Source organism: Amphiura filiformis, chromosome 8 (assembly GCF_039555335.1).
Source record: "Amphiura filiformis chromosome 8, Afil_fr2py, whole genome shotgun sequence".
Classification (NCBI taxonomy): domain Eukaryota; kingdom Metazoa; phylum Echinodermata; class Ophiuroidea; order Amphilepidida; family Amphiuridae; genus Amphiura; species Amphiura filiformis.
The window spans coordinates 32,639,531-32,666,097 of record NC_092635.1 but is presented as its reverse complement, the minus strand read 5'-3'; the positions used below and the strand labels follow the sequence as shown (position 1 = coordinate 32,666,097).

General features: G+C 35.2%; 1 protein-coding gene across 2 annotated transcripts in view; it reads right to left on the bottom strand.

The window, feature by feature from the left end:
* Nucleotides 1-26,567, bottom strand: part of LOC140158965 (protein unc-13 homolog B-like) — a 144,519-nt gene that overhangs the window by 45,978 nt on the left and 71,974 nt on the right. The window lies entirely within an intron of this gene.

Sequence of the window (26,567 nt, the reverse complement as noted above, 5' to 3'; positions counted from 1 at the left end):
CAATTGGTCAATCAATCAATTGAATAATTGATTGATAGACAGACTGACCAACCAATTTGATTGATCAATTAATAAATATATTGATTGATCAAATGGTTGATTGATTGAAATTATGGAACAATCAATTGATCCTACTTGACATACTTTCCAAGAGGAAAACTAGAATTGTGCAAATAAGGATGATGAATAAACACATGTACATAAACTGGGCTCAAAAAGAAACTTATAATTTTTCACAAGGTCATATCTTAAAATCCTGTCCATAAAAATGTATGAAAATTGCACAAGAATTATTCAATACTCTACTCTAAACACTGGTCAGTAACCAAACAGTTGACCAACTGACACAACAGCAAAATGCACTGACATGAAACAGCTTACTGGACCACATTCACAGCCTGATAACCTGTTTCTTGAAGAAAGTGTGTGAAAAGCAGAAACAGCCCGTTGCACACTACTCCATTTACTCTTTGGAAATTATCACCTGTGTAAGGATCTTGTACGCATTCTCACAGATTTCATTTGCTGGGTGCCAATTATTTGCCTGTGAATGTGGTCCAGGAAGCTGTTCCGTGTCAATGCATTTTGCTGTGTGCCATGCAGTTGAACAACTGCTTGGTTACTGACATGTGAAATATGTTTATGTTAATAATGCTAAAAATAAATAACGTAATGTACATTAAGATGACAGTACTATGTATTGGGAAACTTAGAATAAAGACAGCTGTCAACAACAAAAATAAATAAACAAAACACATATTATTAATGTCTTATGACAAGACCGTACAGTGGTTGAAAAAGGCGGCTACCACAAATGTGGGGTGGCCAAAATGCAAATATATGCCCAAATTGAAAAAAAAAAAAAGATATAAAGAAAAACATAACAAATTTCTCAAAAAGTGTTACAGCCCTGTCTTATGACCAAATTTTAAACCATGAACGCACAAAACTTGAGTAGTTCTGACACTTGCGCGCAATCCCTAACACTAACAGTATAATAGCTACTGACAGGTCCGTTCATTGGACTCTTTTCCAAGTATCACTGTACTTTCAGGTAGACAAATAGTGAAATGCATTATTTACAGTTGAGCACGTTATTCGGCACATTGAACCTCATTAAACATTCAACATAGTGTATCTTGCTCACAATGAAATGCAACTATCATCGGTGAACACAAAGCGTTTCTATCTGAATCCAAGACAATTTGTAATGCAATCGGTTCCAATCGGGCCAAAGGAGGTAATTTTCATAACTGCGTTATTACCATCATCAAACTGCCCATTAACCAAGCATACCATTGCTATAATCCTTACGACCATACCATACTTAGTTGCAAAATTATAAGCTTTTATGATGCCTAATTTCTTATGTATCTCACTGTTTTTTGCTTCCAAATTTTGCACAGATCTCAATTTGGCAATTGGTGCCTTTGGCTTAATTGTCTTCTTGAAAGCAACTGAGAAAGAATCCACCTGCGCTGTAAGAAAGTACAATGGCAGGGGATGTGACAATGACATAGATATTAACCCTGTGCCCTAATTGAAGTGATAAATGATTCAATTTGTTAGTTTGTCAACTTAACCTAGAAAAAGACAAAACAGTTTTAAGGTTAAAATCTTCTAGCCTAAATACTAGTATGTTGTACTTTCAATGATACTAAAATCAGGGAGTACTAAGAAATGCAGTATTGGATTGTTGCAGTTTTAGCTGAAGACATGGTTTAACTATTGACAGAGAAAATGTGATTTTATCAATGAGTTTAGACTTGGAGCGTTCAAAATCCATAATTTTTACATGGCACTAATGGAGGAATAAAAAAAAATGTACCTCCCATTGTTTCACTTGGTAAATTGCAATTCCTTAATCCTTTAGTCTATGTGGCTTCCTTGAGACAGCAGTGTCACTAAGATCCACAACATGCTCATCTATCAGGGGCGCAGTTCTTAAACCTCAATACATTTTTACATTCATTGAATGACCTTTGAAAATTTGGGTACAAAAACTCATACTCTGCAACTTGAGGTCAAATTTTGCACTACAATTAAGTTATTGAGGTTATTGGACTATGCCATTGGGAAGAGGCTATTGTGGTCCATAGTGTGTCCAGAGGCGGTGTATCTGTAGAGCGTGTTCACTTTGCACCACATCGTGCACTACAGATGAACCGCCTTTGAACATGTGTGTATCACATGCGGACACCACTGTCTGGAGAAAGCCAAATGGACTAAGCACACATTTAAGATATGGATGTAATGCTTGTGCCAACTGCTAACTGCATTTTTAGCAAGAGCGGTAAGTGCTGCACATGCACAATTTAGTAATGCCTTTGTGTTAAGATGTCAATTGAACAAATTTTTATCTCTCCCCAGAGCAGCCAGAGCATAACTTTCATAAGATGTCAATTCTTGCTCAATTTCAAGCCTTCATCATTAAATACCACAGGTACATAATTTTGGCCCCCATGCAAATAAATTCAATATGGCAGATTCCCCATAGTGTTACATACAGAGTACAGACTCTCTCAGTTTAACCTCTTTGGAAATGGTGACACAAATGTGTCTCTTGCAGTATAGCATTAATTTTTGCTGTATCTTTTGTTATTTTGACAGACTACAATTTCAAATTCCCATCAAAACTTCTGTTTCCTGAGACAAATATCCTTAAAATACTACGGCTCTCTTGCCTGTTGTGAAAGTAGTGTTGTTGCCTTCAATTAGTAGACAGAAGCATGATGTCTATAAGTCTACCCAGCAAGCAAAGTGGCATTGAAAGTACCACTCTTCCTATACCATGCATAGTTACCTATCCAAACTGTCACAGCTAATGCATCTAAACTAAGCTCACTTGTTAAACCCCAAACACTAAAATAGGAAGTGCTCTTTTTGGTGAAATCACTAATTGCACCACTTAGTGCAGAAAACACTCATCATTAATTAACGTCACCATGTTAATTGATTACTCATCATCATTAGCTAATTAGTGTGACCCTAGTTCCTATCCCATTACTCCATTATCACAGGTTGGTTGCTTGGCTATTCCAGATGAAACCCATATACCCCCTATGGAACACTTGACCTAAATCTCCCACACAGGGGTGTAGATTTCAAATGGAGTCACCCATTCAGGTAATCCCATTTGAAATTCATAGTCCCTGTGTAGAAGATTAATAGGGTTATGTCTTTCACAAGGGGTGTATGGACTTCAACTGGAATAGCTCATTCACTACAAGCCAAGTAGTCTCATTTCCTGCGACACAGTTCATTAACAACCATTTCACAATAAAAGCTCAAAATTTGACATCAAGTTGTGGAGTATGAGTTTTTGTATCCAGCATATTCAAAGGTAATTCTATGAGTGTACAAACATATTATGACCTATAAGATAAGGCCAAAAAAAAAGGTTTGTCTCAAAGCTCACAAGTGGTTTGAAAACAATGCGAAATGCCTTTTTTTTTTTCCCGGAAAAACTATAAAAAAAATTTGTTGGAAAAAAAAAAACAAAAACGTATTTCTTTTTTTTCCAAATTTTGCGATTTTTGAAATGTCTTGGCAAGCTTTGAGACAAACCTTTTTTTTTTTTGGCCTAAGGATGTTTGAGATCCTAGTGTTGGAAGGATGAATAGAAGTGATGCTATACCTGTGATTGCAAACCTATTTTGCACAGTGCAATTATTGCTTCACCTCTTCCACAACAAGTCTGTTATCTTCCTGGCACTGAATTAAGCCGGTACCCAGTGGCGTAACCAGTGGGGTGGCGGGGGGGGCAAGATGCCCCCCCAGACACAAAAAAACTGGGAAGAAGAGCAAAAAATTGGGAAGGGGAAAAAGGGGGGAAGGAGAGAAAAAGAGGGAAGAAAAAAGGGGAAGGAGAAGAGAAAAAAGGAAAAAAGAGGGAAGAAGAGAAAGGGGAAAGAAGAAAAGAAAAAAGAGGGAAAAAGGGGGAAGGGAGAAGAGAAAAAGGGAAGGGAGAAGAGAAAAGGGAAAGAAAGAGGGAATTTGAAATTTGTACTCTGAAACACTGATTTTTTAGCTTCTAATATGCCAAAAACCAGGAGCTTCACTTGACCCCTGCCGGGGCTTTGCCCCTGGACCCCACCAGGGCCCCTAAGCCGCTGGGCCCCTGGACCCCACTCCATTTAGCGCTCCGCTGCAAGCCGCCTCATGACTTTTGGTCAAGAATTGGGAAATTTTTCAATCTTGCCCCCCCGGAAGGTCAGGTCTGGTTACGCCCCTGCCGGTACCTACCGTAAAAATTCCCCTAATGGCGCACATGGGTTCCTTTGGCCTAGGGTACATTTCATGTACAAACAGAGAGCTACCTACTCTGCAAATCCCAACAAGAATTAAGGGTCTGTGTTCATATTTGCTGGTGGGGTTTTTACGCTACGCACTTTTAGTTTTTGCAATAAATTCCAATTATGTTGAGGGAGCTCATGTGCGCCATTAAGCGAATCTTTACGGTTTGTTGTACACATGGGTGGGGAGAGGCCATAGGGGTAAAGCACCTGCCTAAGGCACAACATGTTGATGCTGCAGGGATTCGAGCCCACAACCTCAAGATACCTCAAAGTCTTAGACCGCGCTGCGCCACCATGCCTCCTTTTCCTCCCACCAACAGGTTGAGGTGAGGTTAAGATCCATGCTGACCTGAAGGCCTGGATCATGTCCTGGGGCAATGTCCAAGAAGGGTCAACAGGGAAATCCCCTTTCTTCCCAGAAACTTATTTGGTAATTAGCCTTTTGTAAACAACTGATGCATATCATAATACTTTTTGTCTTTTCATTTACATTCCATGTCTTTTTCTGTTTTGCTCGATATATATTCCAAATTTTCTTCTTTTTTTCCTTACTTTCAGATATTTTGTGAAATTTAACTTTATTATCAATTTTACCATTTGAATCAAAAATATATCATTAAATGCACAAAATATTTTTCCATGGACATTTAACTGCAAATTTGATACTTATATATTTTAAAAATTAGTCAAAGGCACTTCAATTACTATACCTACACCAAACCAGAATTGAATGTAAATGTTTGCTCAGAGAAAATGCATATCTGCAACGTGTTTCTCATGTATGTAACATGTAATGTAATCCTCACAAAACCAGGCTAAGAAAATAGTTCTGCTCCTTTTACCGTCATCTGTTAGTCTAAGAAAATAGAATTCTTATCTGTTCGACTGTGAAAATATAAGAGCTGTACGGCATTTGATAAATCAACATTTAAGTTCGCTCGATGCGCCGACAACCTTGACGATAACTGGGAATGTTAAATGTGTTGTATTTTTCTCAGGGATAACATTTCACCATATTTTATCATTTTGTGTGCAACTCTAAATTTTATTGTTAAACTGTCAGACTGTTACAAATTTCTACTGCATAATTGCTCAAAATTGATAGATTTATGGCAACTATTAATATGCAATTATCTACACTAAGCACATATGTACTCCCTTAAATTAATCTTTTTTATCAACTTGAGAAATGATTATGAAAATATAATTTTTTATATCAAGTTATGAGATTGCATGTAAGATTTATACTGAGGGTTATTAGGTTAGTATTGCTCCTTGAGGCTGACTCAACCTCAACTTGTACATGATGTATTGATTCCAAAAGATTCTAAATATTGTCATACATGCTGTGCATATCTTAAAACCAAATCATTTGTATATATGCATAAGCTATACCGGTACTAGGATGCTCTTATATTTTATTAGCTCTTAGTAAGAGCTGGCAGATGATAATATTGAAGCAGTTCTAAGAATTTGATCGAATAAATCATAGCAAGGTTATTTAATGTAGTTTGAGGCAGAGAATACATAGCATCACTCAGGAAACACCTTGTATGTACTTTTTGCCCCTGAACATGGATGAAGCAAACTATCCAATATAAAGTCTACACCTACAAGGCTTTAATCCATGTTCAAGGGCCAAAAGTAAATATGAGGTGTTTTCTGCATGTGCTTTTGGCACTGGGCGGGAAAAATCTTGTATGTACTTTTTGCCCCTGAACATGGATGAAGCAACCTCTTCAATTAAGTCTACACCTACAAGGCTTTATCCATGTTCAAGGTCCAAAAGGCCCAGTGACGATAACATTCATCTTGCAGTCTCATTATATTTAGTAAATTTCTTGTTTATTTATTTTCATATTTTGAATTACATTACATCTTTTTCTGGTCTTCTCCCTTTTATGACAAATAACGAATTTTGCTTATTTACAAAGTATAATACACTTGGAACCATTACTCAAGAACTGTACGGTACTTCTACTTGAATAATATACTTCAAGATTTAAACTTGTATCTGAGAAGGAAGGAAAGACAAAAAGGCTTTTAACATGTTTGGAGCATATCACTGTGACCGTGTAGAAAACAAGCAATTTTTGTGACATATCTCCAGGCAACCAGCGCAATCCTTGTTTCTAGTATGGGAGCAAACTGTAGTATTGACTATACACTTAGTATGATAACATCTGTACATACTCATCAAAGGCTGATATACTGCAGTATCAGTTGTAATGGAGATATGCCAATGGAGGTACAACATTAATGGGGTGTTCCAAAATACACATCACTAAGATGCGATTTGTACTAATGGAGATACCACAGGGTGTTGCAAACATATATAGGCAATACAAATGAATACATGAATACAAAACCCACCCAAGTCCATCGGAAGTGATTTTGAGAGAAAAACCGGTGTATCATTTTAATTCCTTAAGTTAGATTTACCTGGTCAATATGGTAAGTTTTACGTGCAAATGAGTGGATTAAACTGTATAAAGTATGACGATTAGCATTTCAGGGACTTTGTAGGGTTCATTTTAAAGTTTGGACTTGGGTGGTTTTTTGAATCATATACAAAGACAATAACGTTGGAATGAGATTACCACTAGTAAGATAATACAAAATAAAGCACACAGGTATGTATAATGTTGATAAGCATTCTGCCATGTAATACAAACCACACACGTTCCTTTATTAAACCCATTTTTTTTCAAAAGACACTCTCCAGCAATGAATGTGTTACAAGTGGACTTTTATACATACTGGATTTCAATCAATGTGTTACAAGACTCAAATCACGGAATTGGGTGGTTCTTTCATACATGCTATTTCTCACATGCTCAATAGACTGAGATGATGAATTTGAGTTGTTCTTTCATACATATGACAGCCCTATGTATAGCAACAATTTCCCATGCTTAACTCAATTTGGCCAACGTATGGACTTGGGTGGGTTTTGTATTCATATATTCACATGCTTACAAAGGCAAGTGCTGAAATAGAGATATACCTTTGTGGAGGTATGCCATATACAACAAACCAGCACTTGTAGCTTCAATACGCGGATTTAGGGTTTCCCTACCGGTAGTCAATTTGTGCCGAAATTGCTTCTCACAATGCAATATGTGTATTGCATAACAAAGGAGATCGATAACCCCGAACTGTATCTATTGTTATGCAAAACGCTTACTGCATTGTGGGAAGGAATTTCGGCACAAATTGACTTCCGGTAGAGAAACCCTAAATCAGGGTATTGAGAAACTACTGGAGACAAACCATGTACAGGGTGTCCCAAAATGCTGTTGCTTTAAAAAATGAATTTTGCTTTATAATGTTGCTTTATATTGAGGTACCACAATCCCTATGTACACCCTGTGCTAAAAAACATTGTGACCCGCTCCCACGAAATGAGCGTAAAGTCGCAAGTTGGGAGATACGAGACCCCTGGCTGCTAAATTGATGTTCTTTGTTTGATGTGCACCTGTACAAGCCAGAAGAAGTATGTCTTGGTGAATTGTGCATTCTGTCCTTTGTGAACAACATCCACAATAGGGCATTCACAAAGGACATACTACTGGCTTGTACATGTGTGCATTAAACAAAGAACATCAACTCAGTCAGCCAGGAGGTCTCAAAACTACCAATTTGCGACTTTACGCTCATTTTGCCATTTTTCACATTTTAATCCAGGGTTGATGTATTACAGATCAGTTGACACAGGTACAAGCCTTGTAAAATTGCCAATATAATAAGGCAGTTATCCCGAGAAGAGGCAAGACATTACTAGAACAAAAAGAAAAGACGAAAACCAACCACAAAGCCACCTATCATGTTAGTATGTATTATGGAGGGCACGTTATAATAGGGAAATTAGTACAAATGTATCCTGGGGTATATACCCATACTCCCATAGTATATAGGCCTATAGCATGAGTTTTGTGATCTTCCCAGGGTTAATTCTAGTATACTATTCTATCCTACCAAACAGATAAAATACACTAACCTAAAAAGCCCCAGCAATATTTCATTACTATGCCTGCTTTATAGGGCTTTGTATAGGGATTCACTTGTAAGTTTTCAAACATGTTGCCCTCTCACAACAGATCAAATTCAATCCATGTAGGGAACATAAAAAACATGTAAAATACTAAGCGATACAAAATGCTGCATTATTCCTTTAACTGTTCCCTTTTACATAAGCTACAAGTTGCTACAAGCCTCTCTCGATGTGGTTCCCGGTGAACGATATATGAACCCACACAGGATTCATTTCATCATGGTTTGGTGACAAACCTAACAATATGCAAACAAATTTCTGTCTGATGGTCTGCGTCAGAGACTACACAATGACACAGGAAATAACCTCTCAGCAATCGCTCTATACATAACCACTGAGAATGGTCTGCATCAAAGACTAGACAATGACACAGGCAACATCCTCTAAGCATCCTCTAAGCATTGCTCTATACATAACCATCCAAGTTGAGAGTGTGATCTTGAAGAGTGGATTCTGTGAACGTAGGCAACTGAATGTAGGCTATAACTGATTGTAACAGGTTTTTGTCTACCTATATTAGGGAAAACTAATGATATTGTCACTATGTTATCACCAAGGTACATCTCAGCCTCACACCGTGGTTAGGTACAGTGGGTTAAAAATGAGCTGTCCATTGACCTTTCATGATATATCTTTTGAGTCATCAAGCTGTATTTTTTTTCCCTTCAGAATTAGTAGATCTGGAGCACTTTAAGGGCTCAGTCACCCACCGTTGAGCACATCCGTACCCCATTGCATTCTGATATCAAATAATTTTGATTTTTGAAATCACGATATAATACAAATTTTATGCAAATTATTAGGCAAAAAAAAAAAAGGTTTGTCTCAAAGCTCACGAGAAATTTAAAAACAAATGCGAAGTTGCAATTTTTTTCCCCCTGACTTTTTTCATGGTATTTTGAGAAAAAAGTCTGGGAAAAAAAAAAAAAAAAACTTGAAATTAAAAAAATATCCGCATTTCTTTTTTGTCAAATCGTGCGATTTTCTCGCCCGCAAGCTTTGAGACAAACCTTTTTTTTTGGCCTTACAAGGTTGCAAGAGACTGGGTCCAAAAAAAAGCAGGAAATTTAATAGGCCTATTCCAGTGACCAATCTAGCGTAACGAGCGGAGCGATAGTGGCTGGGGGTCCAGGGCTGCCCTTTGAAGGCACTACAGAAGCCCATTACTTTTACCTGGATACCAAATGACAGTGAATAATTTCTGGTCCAAATATTATCTGACAATGTCAGTAGATTATCTTTGCTGAAAATCTGATAACAATAATCATAAAATGGTTTTGTAAATAGGGACGGGTTATTCCGTTTATTTTCCTACACGTTTAATGCTTCAGTGATGCGTGCGTTTATCGCATTAACACGCATTGATCCAGCCCCGTCTGGTGGCAAGATTTCATGAATATGTGACTATCCACATCGAAACGCTCATAAAGTCGGCCCCTGGTCAATTTTGTTTTCTTCCGTGTTTAGAAAATATATATCATAAGATTTACAATGATATATCATTTGACTTCAAACGATATCCAAAAGCGGAGTTATGGCTTGTTCAACTTTGCTCCTTCAGTAAGGGTACATTATTTTGGTGCTACAATATTTCTCTTTTTCTACATCACGCTGGTATTAAATATTAAATTGTGATAATTGGCGGTCACTTCAAATCATCCCCAAGTCAACGAGGTTCAGGAATGTCCTCTCATTGTTAATTGTTGGTTAACCCACCACTTGAACAAGATTTACTCTCTAAATGTAAAAGAGTGAAAAACGCACTCCCCAAAAGAGTGATTCACCTATAAGACCACTCAAAAGAGTGAAATGTCTTTTTAAACTTTAAAGCCACTCAAAATAGAGTGAAAACCACTCTAAAAGAGTGAATTTTAACTCTTTCAAGGAGTTAAATAAAGGACAACTCGAAAAATGTGTTGTCCTGCATTTAACTCCTTGAACGAGTTGAAATTCACTCTTTTAGAGTGAGTTTCACTCTATTTTGAGTGGTTTTAAAGTAAAAAAAAACACATTTCACTCTTTTTTGAGTGGTCTTATAAGCATGATAAGTGAATCACTCTTTTGGGGAGTGAGTTTTTCACTCTTTTACATTTAGAGAGTATCCATAGCAAACAAAGACTAAAGCTGTTTACTATAAGTATAAGCTTATTATCCTCTTCAACAATAGGATTAAAGATTGATGTGCGGACTGGACTGAAATGAGAAACTTGTAGGACAATTATTGGGTACATTATGAATACAAGCTTGATGCACATTTTGGACTGTAACTTCGAAATACAATTTGCCGATTTTACTGAGCGGTTTGAGATGGATGGTCACATATACGATAGGTGCAGTGCACCTCACAAAACCAGAATTTCTAACAGAATATGCTAGTACCAATGGCGCCGTACATAAGGTAAAATTCGCATTGTCAACGGCCCAAACATGTCAGAAACTATGCATTATTTCGACGTATTAGTGTTAAAAAATGAATGTTTTGAGCAAGTTTCATGTAAATTATTAAGGTCCTCTTCAGATTTTGTTTCTTTCAACTGTTGATTAGCATTGGAGAATGGAAAATTGAAGGTTGAAAATGACTTGTGTGTTACACGTTTACCGCAATTGCTAAACGTTTAACGGATCAATGCGTGCATTTAATGGTACATGCGTTTAACGTTCCCATGCCTATTTGTAAACAGCTAGAAATCTCTGATTACATATTTTATTTCTTGGGTGTTGAAAAGGCAAGAACAGACCAATGCAAAGACTGCTGTTTATTGGCGGCCGGCAGACATCACAAGAAAATGCTATTGCATAATTATATTGATGAAAACTTGTAAGTATGATGCGCTTTTGTTTTCTATAATTGGCAATAAGCAGAGACAGCCAAAATTGTGTGGGCAGAGAGAACAACAGGAGCAACAAGTTTTGTCAATACCCGACACACATTTCTGATCAATAAATCTATAGCTGGGAATGTTCTTTAAATTAATAACTTAAATGTCACACATTTTATGCAACTAGGACAATTTTAATAAATAAAAATAGAATGTTATATGCGAGATCAATTTGTATTCCAGTTTATGACCAAACATAATCTGTCTGTGCTCTTTGAGCACAAATTGCTTCAACTATCCTTGTTTATCACATAACATAAAGAAAATACATTAAAAGTGTATAAAGATTCGGCTGTAGCGGAGACTGCTAGGAAGCGCCCCCTGCAAACAGGAAGATGAAACTAGTTTATATCGCCTTAGTATGTCTCTTGAACCAGTTATACCAGACATCTTATTCTGTGGTTGATGTGATTCCAACAAAAACACTTACAAACTGTCCATGTCTTCAGCGTGTAATTGAACAATAATTATTAGCATTCGTAGTCTGTAGGATAAGTCATTTTCAGAAGGTACTTACTTAATTCTCTTCATGTGGTGTCGACTGCAGACAACATCTTTCAATATTCTTTTAATTAAAAATTTTCAGAAATGTAAATTGTCATGACCATATTTGGAATCAGCATGAAAAATACATTAAAATGAGTACAAACAAGCCTTAGAGCATTGGTTCAGTAGTTCTTAAGATAGCTATTGATATTTTGAGAAAATATTTCAAAACTTCAACTTTTTCCGTTGAAGCGCATGGCTAGCACGCAGAGCATTAATCTTGTTTATTAAAGAAAGTCTGACACCTCACATGCAAAATAATAATGTTCTTAATAATACTACAACTACAGTAACCATAGCAACAGGTGTCTGTCATTTTAACTCAAGGGTTATTCTAGACTATTCTATTTCAATTTTTGAAACAAATTTCATGAGCTTTCATGCTCCAAGTGCAATGAAATAGGCTGATCCAGTTGAAATCCATACACCCCCTATGGAAGACACGACCTAAATCTCTCCAACACAGGAGGCATAAATTTCAAATGGAGTCACCTATTCAGGTAACCCCATTTAAAATGCATACTCCCTGTGTGGGAGATTTAGAGTCATGTCTTCCATAAGGATTGTATATGGATTTCAACTAGAATAGCCCAAATGGCATTTAAAAGTGGTGCAACTTTGATGGGATGGTCTGCATGGAGTACTATGTGTGTTAATTACATAAAATATAATGTATGTCCTGTTAAGGTCCAGAAGTATGTCAAGCCTAATTTGATAAAAATTTACACATATTGCTTCTTGAACCAATTGCCCCAGATTTCTTTGATTTCATACACTATGAACCACAATGGCCTCATCCCAATGACATAGTTCAATAACCTCAATTAAACAATCACGGTGCAAAATTTGACCTCAAGTTGCAGAGTATGAGTTTTTGTACCCAAATTGTCAAAGGTCATTCAATGAATGTGCATATGTATTGGGGTTAAAGAACTGTGCCCTGATAGATGAGCATGTTGTGGATCCTAGTGATACTACAGCAGTATCAACAGAGTCCATTTACCTCCTCAGGTCACTAAACATTAAAATTGGTAAAAATAATTCCACACTTGAAAACTGATTTCCTCAAGACATTATTTTTTGTTCTTTCTACCTCTAGCAATGACCATTGACAAATCAAGTGTGAGAGACGTAGTATTCCCCTAACCTATTTGCATACGTGACTAAAATACCTCAGTAAAATATATGTTTTACTCATTCAGGTGATTACAGTTTGCACTAAAGATTTCTGATTCATAACATTTTTAATTATTTAATTACTATCAATACTATGTTTATGTTTACAAAAATAAATGTCTTCAATTTTAAATGTTTCAAATTTGATAGCAAGAACCAAAAAAAGTGAAAAACAATAGAAAACAAAATAGAATAAAACAAAATAAAAACAAGCAACAACAACAACAACAACAACAACAACAACAAAGGACAAATCAATACAAAGAGTGTTTCTCCTCTTGTTTAGCATTTCCATGATCGGAAATTTGCAGAAAACAAAAACAATGAATAAAAGATCAAAATGTTCCGATATTACGGTATAATAACATTCTCCCCAATGTGGAAGTTTAAATATACAAGCTAATGATATAAGTAGTAGTTAAAATGAATAAATGATTAACCCTCTGTGCACTTACAGAGCCTGTGATTGGTTAATTACATGATCTATTCATCTGAGTGACCAATTAAAATACAGCTTATAAATATTTCAGCTCAATCCTCTTCAGCCCTACCATCATTCCTACCATGTTGCTGATTGGTTCAATAAATCATAATAGCATTCTTATAACCAATCAGCATGTTGTACTTATGGGGTTCAAGTAATTTTATCAACAAATTGAAAACCCATGCAGGCATTACTACATATACTTTCCCATGCAGTACCTCAGCAATTCATTTTCCCTTATAGCGTTCACATCATACAAGTCAATTCACAAGGTTAAACTCAGCATATAGTTTCCTATTTTGATTTTACACCATGACAAACCACTGCTTCTTCACTCAAGTGAAAATACAAACAAATAAACAGTTAAAGGGTAATTCTGCAAATGTCACGTCATGCAAGCAGGTAGGCCCCTATACTATACAGCCTGATATTTTTGCAGTCTTAATTTTTCGCAATTTTAGCTGTTCCAAACAGTGTACAGTTTCTTTCATTCGCCATATGAAATGATTTAATAACATTGAAGCCTTTGAGTCAAAAACAATTTTCACTGGTTTTTAAATTTGCGGTTCTGAAATTAATCAAGAAAAATAAAAACGTCACTAAAATATCCCGTTATTAAGGTACCATTATATTATTTACTGTCTGACTTGCGCTATCTACCTTATTACCAGACTGTTAGCTACAAAATGAACAACTACAAATTTTTGCATTGCTTACATTTACACTACCTATTTTCAAACTTTCTACATTAAAACACATTAATAGTTTCTCAATATATATATGCAAATTAACTGAAGATATACAGCAAAATCTGGTATGTATGTCTAACAAGTTTATGTAGTGAGAAAAATAAGCAAAATTATTTGATGTGAAAAATATAATTGAATGTCTTCAAGGTTGTAGCATCTCGCTGCAATCAAGTGACATAGATATAAACAGGGCAATTAGTCTGAGGCCATATTCCCTATTATGCCACATGCACTGTGCATCATTGCAATGTTATTACCGCCCGCACATACATAATATTAACTGCAGTCACAGTTGTAATTTTCTTCAAGTTATTATCATTTTAATCACCTATTGTTTAAATTTGCATAATTCTGCATTAACCAATTATATTTTAATACATGTGTCTTTAATTTCATATAGATTACAAGCAAATGAGAATAGAAATTTAAAACTTACTAAATTGCTATCTTCAGTAGATAGCAATCTTGAATTGGTATACTTTGCTGTGCAAGTACCACAAATACAATCTAATCCTGGTTTCATTTTCTAGAAAACTCTTTAGAATATTATTTCCATCCTTTATATTTAAATTAAAGGAAACATAAACAATGGAAACATCTAGAAACACCACAACAGAGTGATCATGATTCCCGATAGGAATTGAAATATTTCTGAGTCAGTACCAGATTATTTTGATCTGAAAAAGACCCTTTTTAATTTTAATAAACAACCGAAATCAGATGGCATCGCAAAATGTTCCCTGAAGAATTTTTTAATTGCAAGGGGTTATCAGGTATTATTTGACTATATAAACAATATAAAACTTCCATTTAAATTTGCAAGAATATGTTGGAAAAGGCATTTGTATTTGGAACAAGTATGGCCTCACAGAAGTGAAACCCAAGTATGCATATCATCTACTTCAGTTGCGGTTGTTAATTGATAGGAAATAGGACACTAATGGAACCGATTGGTTTACTCTGATGTAACAGGTACCTGGCTGGTAAATATTACTTTGCTTATAAACATGTTTTCTTAAAAAAATCAACTATTATAATCAGAGACTGAATTCAAAATACTAGTTTGCATCTATAGTCACCTGTCAATTAAATTAAAAAATGATTTGTTTATGATTTGTCGTGATGATTGAACATTCTGAACACAGAGGTAAAACTGTTTGATTTTGGTAGGGACGTGCCACTGAGAATTTGAAAGTGGGCCCATAAATATACCAATTTTTCAAGAAATTTGGACCCATTGATATACCAAAAGTCAAATTTTTCGGCCAAATTTAACCAAATTGTCTTAGTTTTTATAAATTTTCCCAATTTTTTTTGGAAATTTTCCAAAAAAAATTTAAAAAAGGACCCATTCATAAACCAAAATTGGCTAAGAAAAAGGAGTCATTGATATAACAAAAGGCCGAAAATGCTACCCATATTAGCGGCACATCCCCGTATGGTCATTTGTACTAAGTAACCCCCTGGGGTTGATTCCAAATTACATAAACTAGATTACCTTGACTAAAACAATTACGAATAGTATCCTTTCAGAAGAAGCAAAAAATTGACATAATACAACATCCAATATAGCTGACATACTCTTATTTCATGCTTAAAGGTAACATAACCCAGCCAATGTCAGTCACCATTGTTGAATTACAAGACAAACTTGAACCACAAGGTCAAGGGGTTGTTCCATCCCTGGATTTCAAACCCTTCACAGAATAATAATATTATTCAATACTAATCTTAACACCCAGTGATATAATATTCATTCCATATCATATTTCAAGTTACATAACCCTGTTTAGATCATGTTTGCCTACTATGACAAGTGCAAGTCTCAGACTCAAGCTCAAGTATGACTTTCAAGTATGATGGTATATGCCTCCTCTTAATATCCTAGCCACGATGACAGGTGACGGAACATGTCGGCAAATAAGTGAAGATTAGACATTGTTAAGAGTCGGTTGAGCTCTATATTGAGGTATATTTACTTGCTCTTGTGGTGGAAACTTGAAGGGTTTACCTGATCTATCGGCTATATAAGGGTATGCCTGACCTATCAATTTCCCTTTTTTAATTTCATTCTTCTCTATTTCTTGTCAATGCTATTCAGAAAATAAAAGAAAATATAACAATAAATTTGAAGAAGAAAATCTGGTAGCCAGTGGGTAAAAAAGATCGGCATATATTTATAGTAGCAATTTTAGAACTTTGCAATAGTGCTAGTAACCAAAAAAATGACCCACTTCTACCCATCCATACAGTAACATCATAAAACTACAATTGACGCGATTCCAAATACAGCGCGCCACCAACGACGGCAGTGAAAATTGGCATTTCCCGTGTCTGGGGTCGACAACCTTTTTCATCGACCATAGCTAACCATGTTTGCGATTATTACTCTTAAAACACAATGTTTTATAGTACTTTTTGAATTTTTTTGAGATTTTCTGTGTTGAAGTGAAATATTGCAGTTTGATATTCACAGATGTCCTTTTCTAAAACCCGCAAACCGTGTGTTGATACTAGGTGTTTTCATTTTGTTATACATTTTCCAAAACCGCCCTTTTTTGTTTTTAAACTTATACTATGCTTTTCAGCCCGATACGCGCGAGCCTAGTCAATGCCTAGGCCTCAGTGTCCTTTTTTTTTTTTAATGGAAAACGCGTAGGTTTTATTTCGGTTATTAGAATAAATTGTTTTAATTCTTTCTGAATTTATTGTTTGTTCAATATGATAATAATATAACACCAGCATACTTAAAAACATCCATACTAGGTGGTGCGTTTTTGTAATCGGCCTACATTTTCTAAAAATGTTTTTTTTGCACGAATTCGCTAGCGGCCCGCCGCGCGGGATAGGCCTACAGCAAAGAAATCCAAGTAAATTTTAAAACAGATTCTTAATGTCTCATTTAGGCTATATGTATAAACATTGCCGCTTTTGTTATTATTGTAATTGTTTGATTTGTCCTTATTTTATTTTTAGCCTAAATTTGTATTTTTAATTATATTTTACTATCAAACATTAAAAAATTACGATCATAATAAAAATACTTTGTAGGCATAACCTACCGCATAAAAATAACATTTTATTTTTTTGTTAATATTTCAATTTGAGACTTTAATGCATAAGTTCAACAATACCTCATAGAGTTCTAGCGTTATAATAAAGATGAAGAAAGTTTCAAACTGCAAAAGAGTACATGAATTTTAAAAGATCGTTATTTTAAGGCATATCCAGAAAATGGGCATGAAAAAACTTCATAACTTTAGAACCAAGTATGCTAGACCTTTGTTTTCAGTAAATGATAGCCTATTATGCGTGTAATGTACTAATAATTACAGTAACTCAATTGTCAAAAATGCCTCCTTTGGCCCCCATGGACCAGATCGTGTCACAATTAAGTTTTAAATTTGACAATTGTCATGCCTGATTTTAATATTAATTCATGTTTCTTTTTCATATTTTATTTTTACTTCCGCTTTCTTGCATGTCATGCCATCTTTATTTCATCTTTCCCCTTTAATAATTCATAACCCAAGGAAATGAACTCTTAATGTAGGCCTAGCCCTACTCCCAAATAGCACACGTTGGTTGGAATGAGTTTCTTTTAGTCAATATCGGTCGGCACTCGGCACAACATTGAAAAATCAATAACTTTTTCGACTAAATATTCAATTGGACAATTTTAAACACCTAGGCCTAGGCCTATCGTGTTTTTAAAAGAAAAAGAAAATGGGAAAGATTAAACTCTTTCCCATTTTCTTTTCTTTCTCATGAAATTATAAGTCAACACTGTTACTGTAGTGTAGCCCAACCTTTACGGCATTGTGGACTTTGGCCAAATTGGAAAGGTTTAAATTGAGGAGGGACAACATTTCTTGCATATTAAATAATGGATCAGGTCCATGGATCAAGGCCTCAACCTACAAAATTAAGAGGTCAAATCTGGGGATGGGCTTTATTGGAGGGGTGAACGCGTTGTTTAGGCCTGCTTCATTTGAGACTGAAGGGGCGAACCGGGACACCCCACACATACACACCGATTTACGGTGAAGCATAGGCCTACTATACAAAAAAAGGGACAATTTGCAGTTGATGTTTTTGACAAAAACAAGATAACTTAACATGCTTAACAATGTAATTTGGAGGCATTATAGGTCTAAATGAAAATGAAAAGCGTGCCTATAGAGAAGGGTATTCGAGCCGCACCAAATTTATTGAGGGGCTGAGCCCCAGCCCCGATTCATTAGCCTATGTAATTTTGTTGACAGAATTGCACCACGAGAGTTTATTTTAAAAATTAACAGGTTTATTTAATAGTGCAAGTAGGCCTAGGCCTATATATTATTTTCTCCCGACATTATACATTGGGGCCAAAGTGTTTTGTTTACCTATATAGAAAGAGCGTTTCAAAACGTCACACGAAAAATGCTTTAAAACAATTAATTCATAGAAAAGTTCAAGTTCGTGAAAAGGTTATTAAATGTAAAACATCTATTAGTATTAGGCCTAGGTTAGGAAAAAAAATAAAAATAAGACAATCGTTCAAAACATTCATGAAAACCAAAAGCTTTTATCTTAATCATGTATCATGCATGATGGTATTAAATGGGAAAAGTTATCCAAACAAGAAATAAAAAAGGCACGAATTTGCGTTTTAGATTAAATTTCCTGTTTGAAATTGTCTTGCATCAAAAGCATTGCTATTACAGGCCTACCCAAACTCGAAAATCGACATTTTGACATCGGGTTTAGGCCTATAGGCCTAGATGGTCGATCAGAGACATCAACATTTTTGACATCGAGTTAGATAGTTGAATAGGAGAAGAGTAGGCCTACATTTGAAATTCGAAAACGTTTTAATCGTATTAAAAAAAAGTAAATGCTTTACGCTGTTCATGCTGTTAAAATATTGAATATTTCGTTATTTTAAATATTGCATAAGAGTAAGCCTACTTTACTTAAAACAAAATTGGTGTTTTTTTAAAAGGATATATGCATGAGGGTCTAAGTATCCCCAATCATATTTTTTTTAAATCAAGTCTATTGCCGGTGCCTCGGGTTCGGAAAAGTTTGAAAATAAGGGTTTAATTGATGCCCATTTGTGTGGGAATACTATAGGCCTAACACTCTGAACATTCACAGAGGTAGGCCTAAACCATGACTGTCGAAATTAACTTTAAAAAGGAGACAGCAATGAAAAGAAAAAAATAAACAAATGGTTGAGTATAAATCGACAGCAACACTCGTTTCCGTTTCCAGGGTCGATGGTTCATCGTCGACGCGTCATGGATGTCGACTTTTACCCATGATGCTCTGCGCGAAGTAGATCAGCCAGGCGTGATCGTAGGTGGCGCGCTGTATTTGGAATCGCGAGAATTACATGATTCATAATTAAGTTGGGCACCCACACCAAAGGTTTGTAATTACAAAGAATATGCAATTGAAGCAAAATATGCAAATAAGCTCATTAATATTCATAAATATGCAAATAAATGTTACATGACAAAAAACTATACAGCACAAGCTCAGGCCACCATATCTTATCAACATACCAAGTTTGATATAAATATTTAATGCAATGAGCATGATACATAAATGTATCAGTCGAGCTGGAGTTTCACAACGTAGTCGAGCCCGATATTTGAAAACTCTAGCGAGACTGATAAATTCATGTATTTTTATTAAAAATACATCCAATTTTATCATTATTGTGTTTTCAGAATAAAGAGCCTTATGCAGCTAGGTTATACAATAAGGTCCCGGACTAAGGTATAGGATGCAAGATTCTGAAAACAAAATAATGGAGCTGCACAGTAGATTAAAATGGTTTTGCTTCCGCCCAGACAGCCAACCAGGCAGGCAACCATTTGGGCGATAACATAAACCCCACATATTTGTGGGGGCCAAACAAAGCCCCTTGGTTATAAATAGGAGTTAAAAATGTGACCCAAAGTACTAGCAAAGTGGCATCTATTTTTTTCTACAGAGTACCCCTCTCCATTATCCATGCATCAATACTAAGATCAACCTTTTCAAACAAGCCGAATGACCTTTTCAAAGCCAGGAAAAATCATTTTATCAGATTTCAATCCATCAAATTTCTCACTTTGTTTGCACATTTTGTTACTTTATGCCAAGTTATCATTCATACAGTGTCATAAACTGATATCAAGTTTGGTTATCTGTCTGGATCATGGCTACTGTAACACTAGGATCCACAACATGCTCATCTATCAGGGCACAATTCTTTAACCCTAATACATTTGTACATTCATTAAATGACCTTCGAAAATTCGGGTACAAAAGCTCATACTCTCTCCAACTTGAGGTCAAATTTTGTACTTCTTTTGTTTTATTGAGGTTATTGAACTGTGCCATTGGGATGAGGCCATTGTGGTCCATAGTGTAAGGAATTTTCAATTCTTCACATGAAGGGCGTCTCAAACAAAAACTTGGGGAAATCTGCCGTTTGAACTGTCTCGAGGAATTGAATCCCTACTTTTGTCCCTAAATTGAAAGAATTTTGCAGTTTCGCAGAGTGATCCTCAAGTAGTCCTCCACAAGTGCTTCTGCCATGTGAATAGGTCATATTGCGATTATCGAGTGTTGCGCATAACCTATGTCCATGGTTTAATTATATTTAATATTGTTTAATTTGGCTCACTACTAGAGAGGTCACAGTAAGCCTCCGGTTGTAATTCCAAAGTAGGCGTCACATAACTCCAGGATTCTAGTCTTCAATAGTGTAGCATGGAGACACAGTCGGGGATTGACTAGGAATTGCAATTCTCAAGTACACCTATTACAGAGATGAAGTGAGGTAATGATCCACTTCCTGAAAATCATGCGAGCAGCCGAGCCAAAGGCGAGGCGTGCAACAGGGTCCATAAATTTTTTTTTTTTTTTTTTTGCTCTTTTATGACAAATTATCATCATCCAATTCCGAAAATGTAAAAAAAAAAAAAATTCTTTTTTTTTTTTATATTTCTGGAATTTTTTTTTTTGCCCCATATCCGGAATTCCAGAAATTTCCAGAAGTCTTACATCTCTGCTATCAACGACAAATTCTATGATCATCTGAGCATGCCTTAAGTACTATAGTCCGTATGCCTCCTCAATGCAGTAATTTAGATATGTTATTTATTTTGTGTTGTATCTCTAAGCTTGATGATGATAAGGGTATAAAAATATAAATTTTTACAAAGGAATTGACACAAGGAAATTATCCTACCTAGCACCACAGATTCCTGCAAAAATGACCAGTTTTTAAGATTATTACAAAATTTGATTTTACTTTGATACTGCCTTGAGGAAGGCATATCCATATAAGATATTCAACAACCTCACCTGCTAATGCACAGTTCTTTAATCTCAACCATTTGTACACTTGCGAAATGACCTCCGAACACACTGGGTACAAAAAATCATACTTCACACTTTGAGGTCAAGTTGAGCTCTGACTGTTGATTGGATATCATTGAACTATGGCTTTATAGAGGAAGCCCCTCCAGAGCCGTTCTTCTGGGGTGACCAAATCTGCCTGGTTATCAAATTAATCAATGACAAGGATATTTCTGAATTTGACAGGGGCTAATTGATGCAATGCAATAACGTTAAAACATCAATAAGCACTCTGTCAAATTCAGAGATAACCTTGCTACAGATTCATTTGATAACCATGCCGGTTTGGTTCACCCCAGGAGAACTGCTCAAGCGAGGCTTCCTCTTTAATAACTATTTTTGGTGTACAGTGAATACTAAAGGACAAGGTTGAACCTTATACTACTGTCTATAAATGCCAATATTCTCCTATAAAACGTGATTACATGCATGGCCACAAGTACGTACTCTTATTTTCACTGGCGTATGATGACACAAAACTGCTTTTATTTGATTACTTTTTGAAGGGCTTCTTATCTGATGTAATTTGGTATTCAATAAATGTGTATGAGCTAGTCTCCAGTTTGAAAATCTTATTTTGATCAAATTCAGAAAAAATATGTATGCAAGTTGTCAACAGAAGGTAATTATTCCCAGAAAACCTTATATTTAAAGGCTTATTTTATCAGGTTTACACTGGAGCTGTTAGTTTTCTGTGATACAGAAAAAATTTCATGGAATTGGAAGTTGAAAACAGAAAACAGGAGTTCATGTAGTTGGAAAAATTATAATTGAAAAAAGTGAATAAAACACAAATAAAAAAATAAAAAAATGTGTGTCTGTTGTTGTTTTCAATAAAATAAAAAGTACAGTAAAGTTTGCAATATGATCTGTCTTAAACTGCTTCTAAAATGGATAAAACATGGTAAAACAGACAAATCACAGAATGACAAAAGAAAACGGAAAAAAACACGGATATATTGACAAAACGGAATTTCAAAAGTAGAACACGGAAAAATGATGGCTTTATTTTATACTATGTCAGTCATATGTGATCCCATCACATCGAAACGGCACTTACCAATTTAAAATTATTTATAGTCACTATGATCATAACTGACATGAATACTATAATACAACCCTCTTTTGAAGTATTTTTTAAAAATATTACATTTCTCTGGGTTTTTTTTGGTATACATCATTCCTTTGTTACTCACTATGTTACAACTTCATTCCATTTGGTTATTCCAGTTGAAATCCTTACATCCCCTATGGAAGACATGGCCTTAATCGCCCACACAGGGGTTGCGAGTTTCAAATGGAGTAACCCACTCAGGTAACACCATTTGAAATCCACACTCCCTGTGTGGGAGATTAAGATCATGTCTTCCATAGGGGGTGTATGTATTGTAACTGGAACAGCACATTAATACCAACACATTAATTCCTCAACATCTGTTACCATACTTGACATAATTTATCTCTTCTAAAATTTAATTCATTAAATCATGTCCCATCTGGTATTATTCTTAACACCTATGAATGTGACATACTCCCACTTGTTAATGAGAAAGGAAACATACTTTCAATATTGAACTACTAAACAAAAACATACACCCACTTAATAACGTAACATTATTACGTACTTAATGAGTTTATAAAAATCATTGGATTTCTTGAGCTTCCTATGCTGTGATCCAACCTCAAAGTGATGATCTTTACAGTCTGTCCACATAGAAGTACAAACCAAATCTGTGGCATCGGGGCTCGATGCTTTGCGTCACACGCGAACACGACGAGACGCGTAAAGAGCGTGGTGCGCTCGGCAAGTACAAATCGCGCAGCAGTTGGGGCGCCAAAGAAGCATTGCATTCTCATACCTCCAGTTTCCGAGGTCTATTTACTTTGTACTTCTATGTGGACAGACTGTAGAGTGTGCTGCCAGACCCACAGTGCAGCACACTTAATACAGATACTGATGACGATGCCCCAAATCATTCCATAAATCATTCTAAATTGCGCACTTTGAGATCAGTGCAAGCACTTAATCAACTTAAAATAAAACCATCACAGAAAGGATCAGCTCCATAAGTTTCGCATCGATAGATCGGAACAATTAGCAAAAATAAAAAAATGCAAAAACAAATTTTACAAAAATCTGATTTTTAAAATTTATAGCCCCACATCTGAATTTCCGCATAAATCCGGAAAAGTTACATCTTTGCAACTTTACACTAATTTTGTGGGAGCAGGTCACATATAGCATGTAAAATAGAACAACCACTTTTCTTCTTGTCAACCTGGCATTTGTTCATCTAAAATAAACCTGCATGTCATAATTGCATTTTAAATCATATCGTGCCATTTTATACAAATCAAATATAGTTCGAGGCCAAGAGGCTTTGCATTCTAAAGGGAACATGCATGATAACTAAATCAGATAATACTCCTCTGGACATGCATGAATCTTAAACTCAATTAGCCTCAAGCTCTCTGCACACAACCAATTACACAACAAGATTTTGGACTTCCTTATGTAAAAGAAAATGGTGTCCCCACAAAATATCACTACAGGACAATTCTTCAATCAGATAAATATGCAAACTGACATGCATGAACTCAATTCAATTAGCCAAAAGCACTATCAAAGTATTTGCTTCGAGGAAAAAGTTCAAAATTGGAATAACATAAATTGATTTTGATCCCATAACTATTTTTATCATCACACGGAAGGTGAAGGATTTCAGTTCATCATCCTTCAATGTATATTGACTATAAGCCTGTTTGGTGCATTGTGGGTATCAATCTGTTGGGGATATTGCAGCTTGATTCACACAGTATTTCAACTTCGCACTTTTAAAAAAAAACTGTAAAAAAATGTTTAAACCGATTATTAGATTTGAGCATCCCCACAGAACTTTCATAAACAAACACAGATCATTTGAGCCTACCTCACAGGTGTCAATGTTGTAAATGAAAAAGAAAATCATCAAAATTTCCACTCAGTTTAAAGTTCATTCTCACAGCCATCGATGGGAGTATTATTATTGTATTCCATGTTACATCCCATATTTTACACACGATGCATTGTACTGATGTACTCTGAATACTGAATCAGCTTACTGACACAATTTTGACCTATTTGTCACAATTGCTAAATTGCATGGACAAAAACATATTCTAACTTAAAATTAAATCCAGTTCATTGTCACATTATGGTAGAATTTCACCAAGCAAATCACATTCTTGCTTAAAATGCTCTTACAGATGTAATTTTGTGGTATTTACCGCTATAATATCCTGTTCTATGGGTGCCCTCATATTTGATTTGAACCCTGAAATGAATCGAAAGCAAAATCGAATGAATCTAAGTTTTCCCCCTGAAAATTTGCCTCTGATAAACACCCCTTTAAAACCATCACACAGCCCATGCGTTTATTCCAGACAATAGGGTATATCAACTTCAATTTCCAATAATCATACGAACCGAAGCATTATGATAGGATTTAATATAGTGAATAACTTAACCAAATTCACTGTTAATAGCAATAAATGTTATAATCATACCCCTTGCTTTGAATTTGTGCCAGGCCAAGTCAACTGTAGGTACCTCGGAGCTAGGGATGCTGTGATAATAACAGATCTAGACCTATGCATGAAATGCAATAAGCATGATAAGGATTTACTTATTATTGGTTAACAAGCGGACATCATAATAACAACACCCACACTAGGCATTACAATAACCCAACGGTATGAAATTTGGATAACATTTTTAAAATAAACATGATATTTACTATGATTATATTGGAGAAAATAATATGGACAAATTTGGAATACTGAGAGAAATCATCATATTGTATGCAAGATTTAGGATGGTAGAGTTTTTACAATTTGAAGAATAAGGAAAACAAACTACTATCAAAAGATAGTAATCTAATTTATGCTATCTTCAGTAGACAGCAAAAGTTACAATAGTGCTATCCAAATAAGTATACTGATAGAAAGCACCACATTGTATGGTACATATAGAATGGTAGGGTTTTTTACAATTTGAAGAAAGCATTTTCTGGAGATAGTAATCTAATGTACTTGCATGCTATCTTCAGTAGAAAGCAAAAGTTATGAGTGCTATCTTAATAATTATTTATACTGATAGAAATCATCATATTGTATGCTAGATTTAGGGTTTTTTACAAAATGAAGAAAGCATTTTCTGCAGATAGTAATCTAATGTACTTGCATGCTATCTTCAGTAGACAGCAAAAGTTATGAGTGCTATCTTAATAATTATACTGATAGAAATCACCATATTATATGCTACATTTAGAATGGTAGGGGTTTTTACAATTTGAAGAAAACATTTTCCAGAGATAACAATTTAATTCTAATGTACTTGCATGCTATCTTCAGTAGACAGCAAAAGTTATAATGAGTGCTATCTTAATATTGATAGAAATCGCCATATTTTATGCTAGATTTAGAATAGTACAGTTTTAACAATTAGAAGAACAAGAAAAATGAGATTTTTTTTGAGATGGTAATCTAATGTATTTTGTATGTTATATTCTCATTCAGTAGTGCAGCAAAAGTTATAATAAGTGGTATCTTGGTACATAGGATATATAGCTATCTTCAGTAGACAGCAAAATTTACAATTGTAAGAAATTTACTTGTTGTAAATGCCATATTGTATGGTAGGATTTTTTACAATTTGAAGAAAGTATTTTCCGGAGATAGTAATCTAATGTACTTGCATGCTATCTTCAGTAGAAAGCAGAAGATACAATAAGTGCTATCTTAGTACATGGGATACAGTGTGGTAAGTGATATGTTATAGCCTATATAATACTGAATTGACCATAATTTTAAATTTTGCTATCTTCAGTACATAGTAAAAATATCTAAATGTGTATTTTTAATTTAATGACTGAATTTGTTACTTATCTTCAGTTGAACTTGCTATAAAAACTGAAACCAGTATAATAGTCTTTGTCTCTAAAG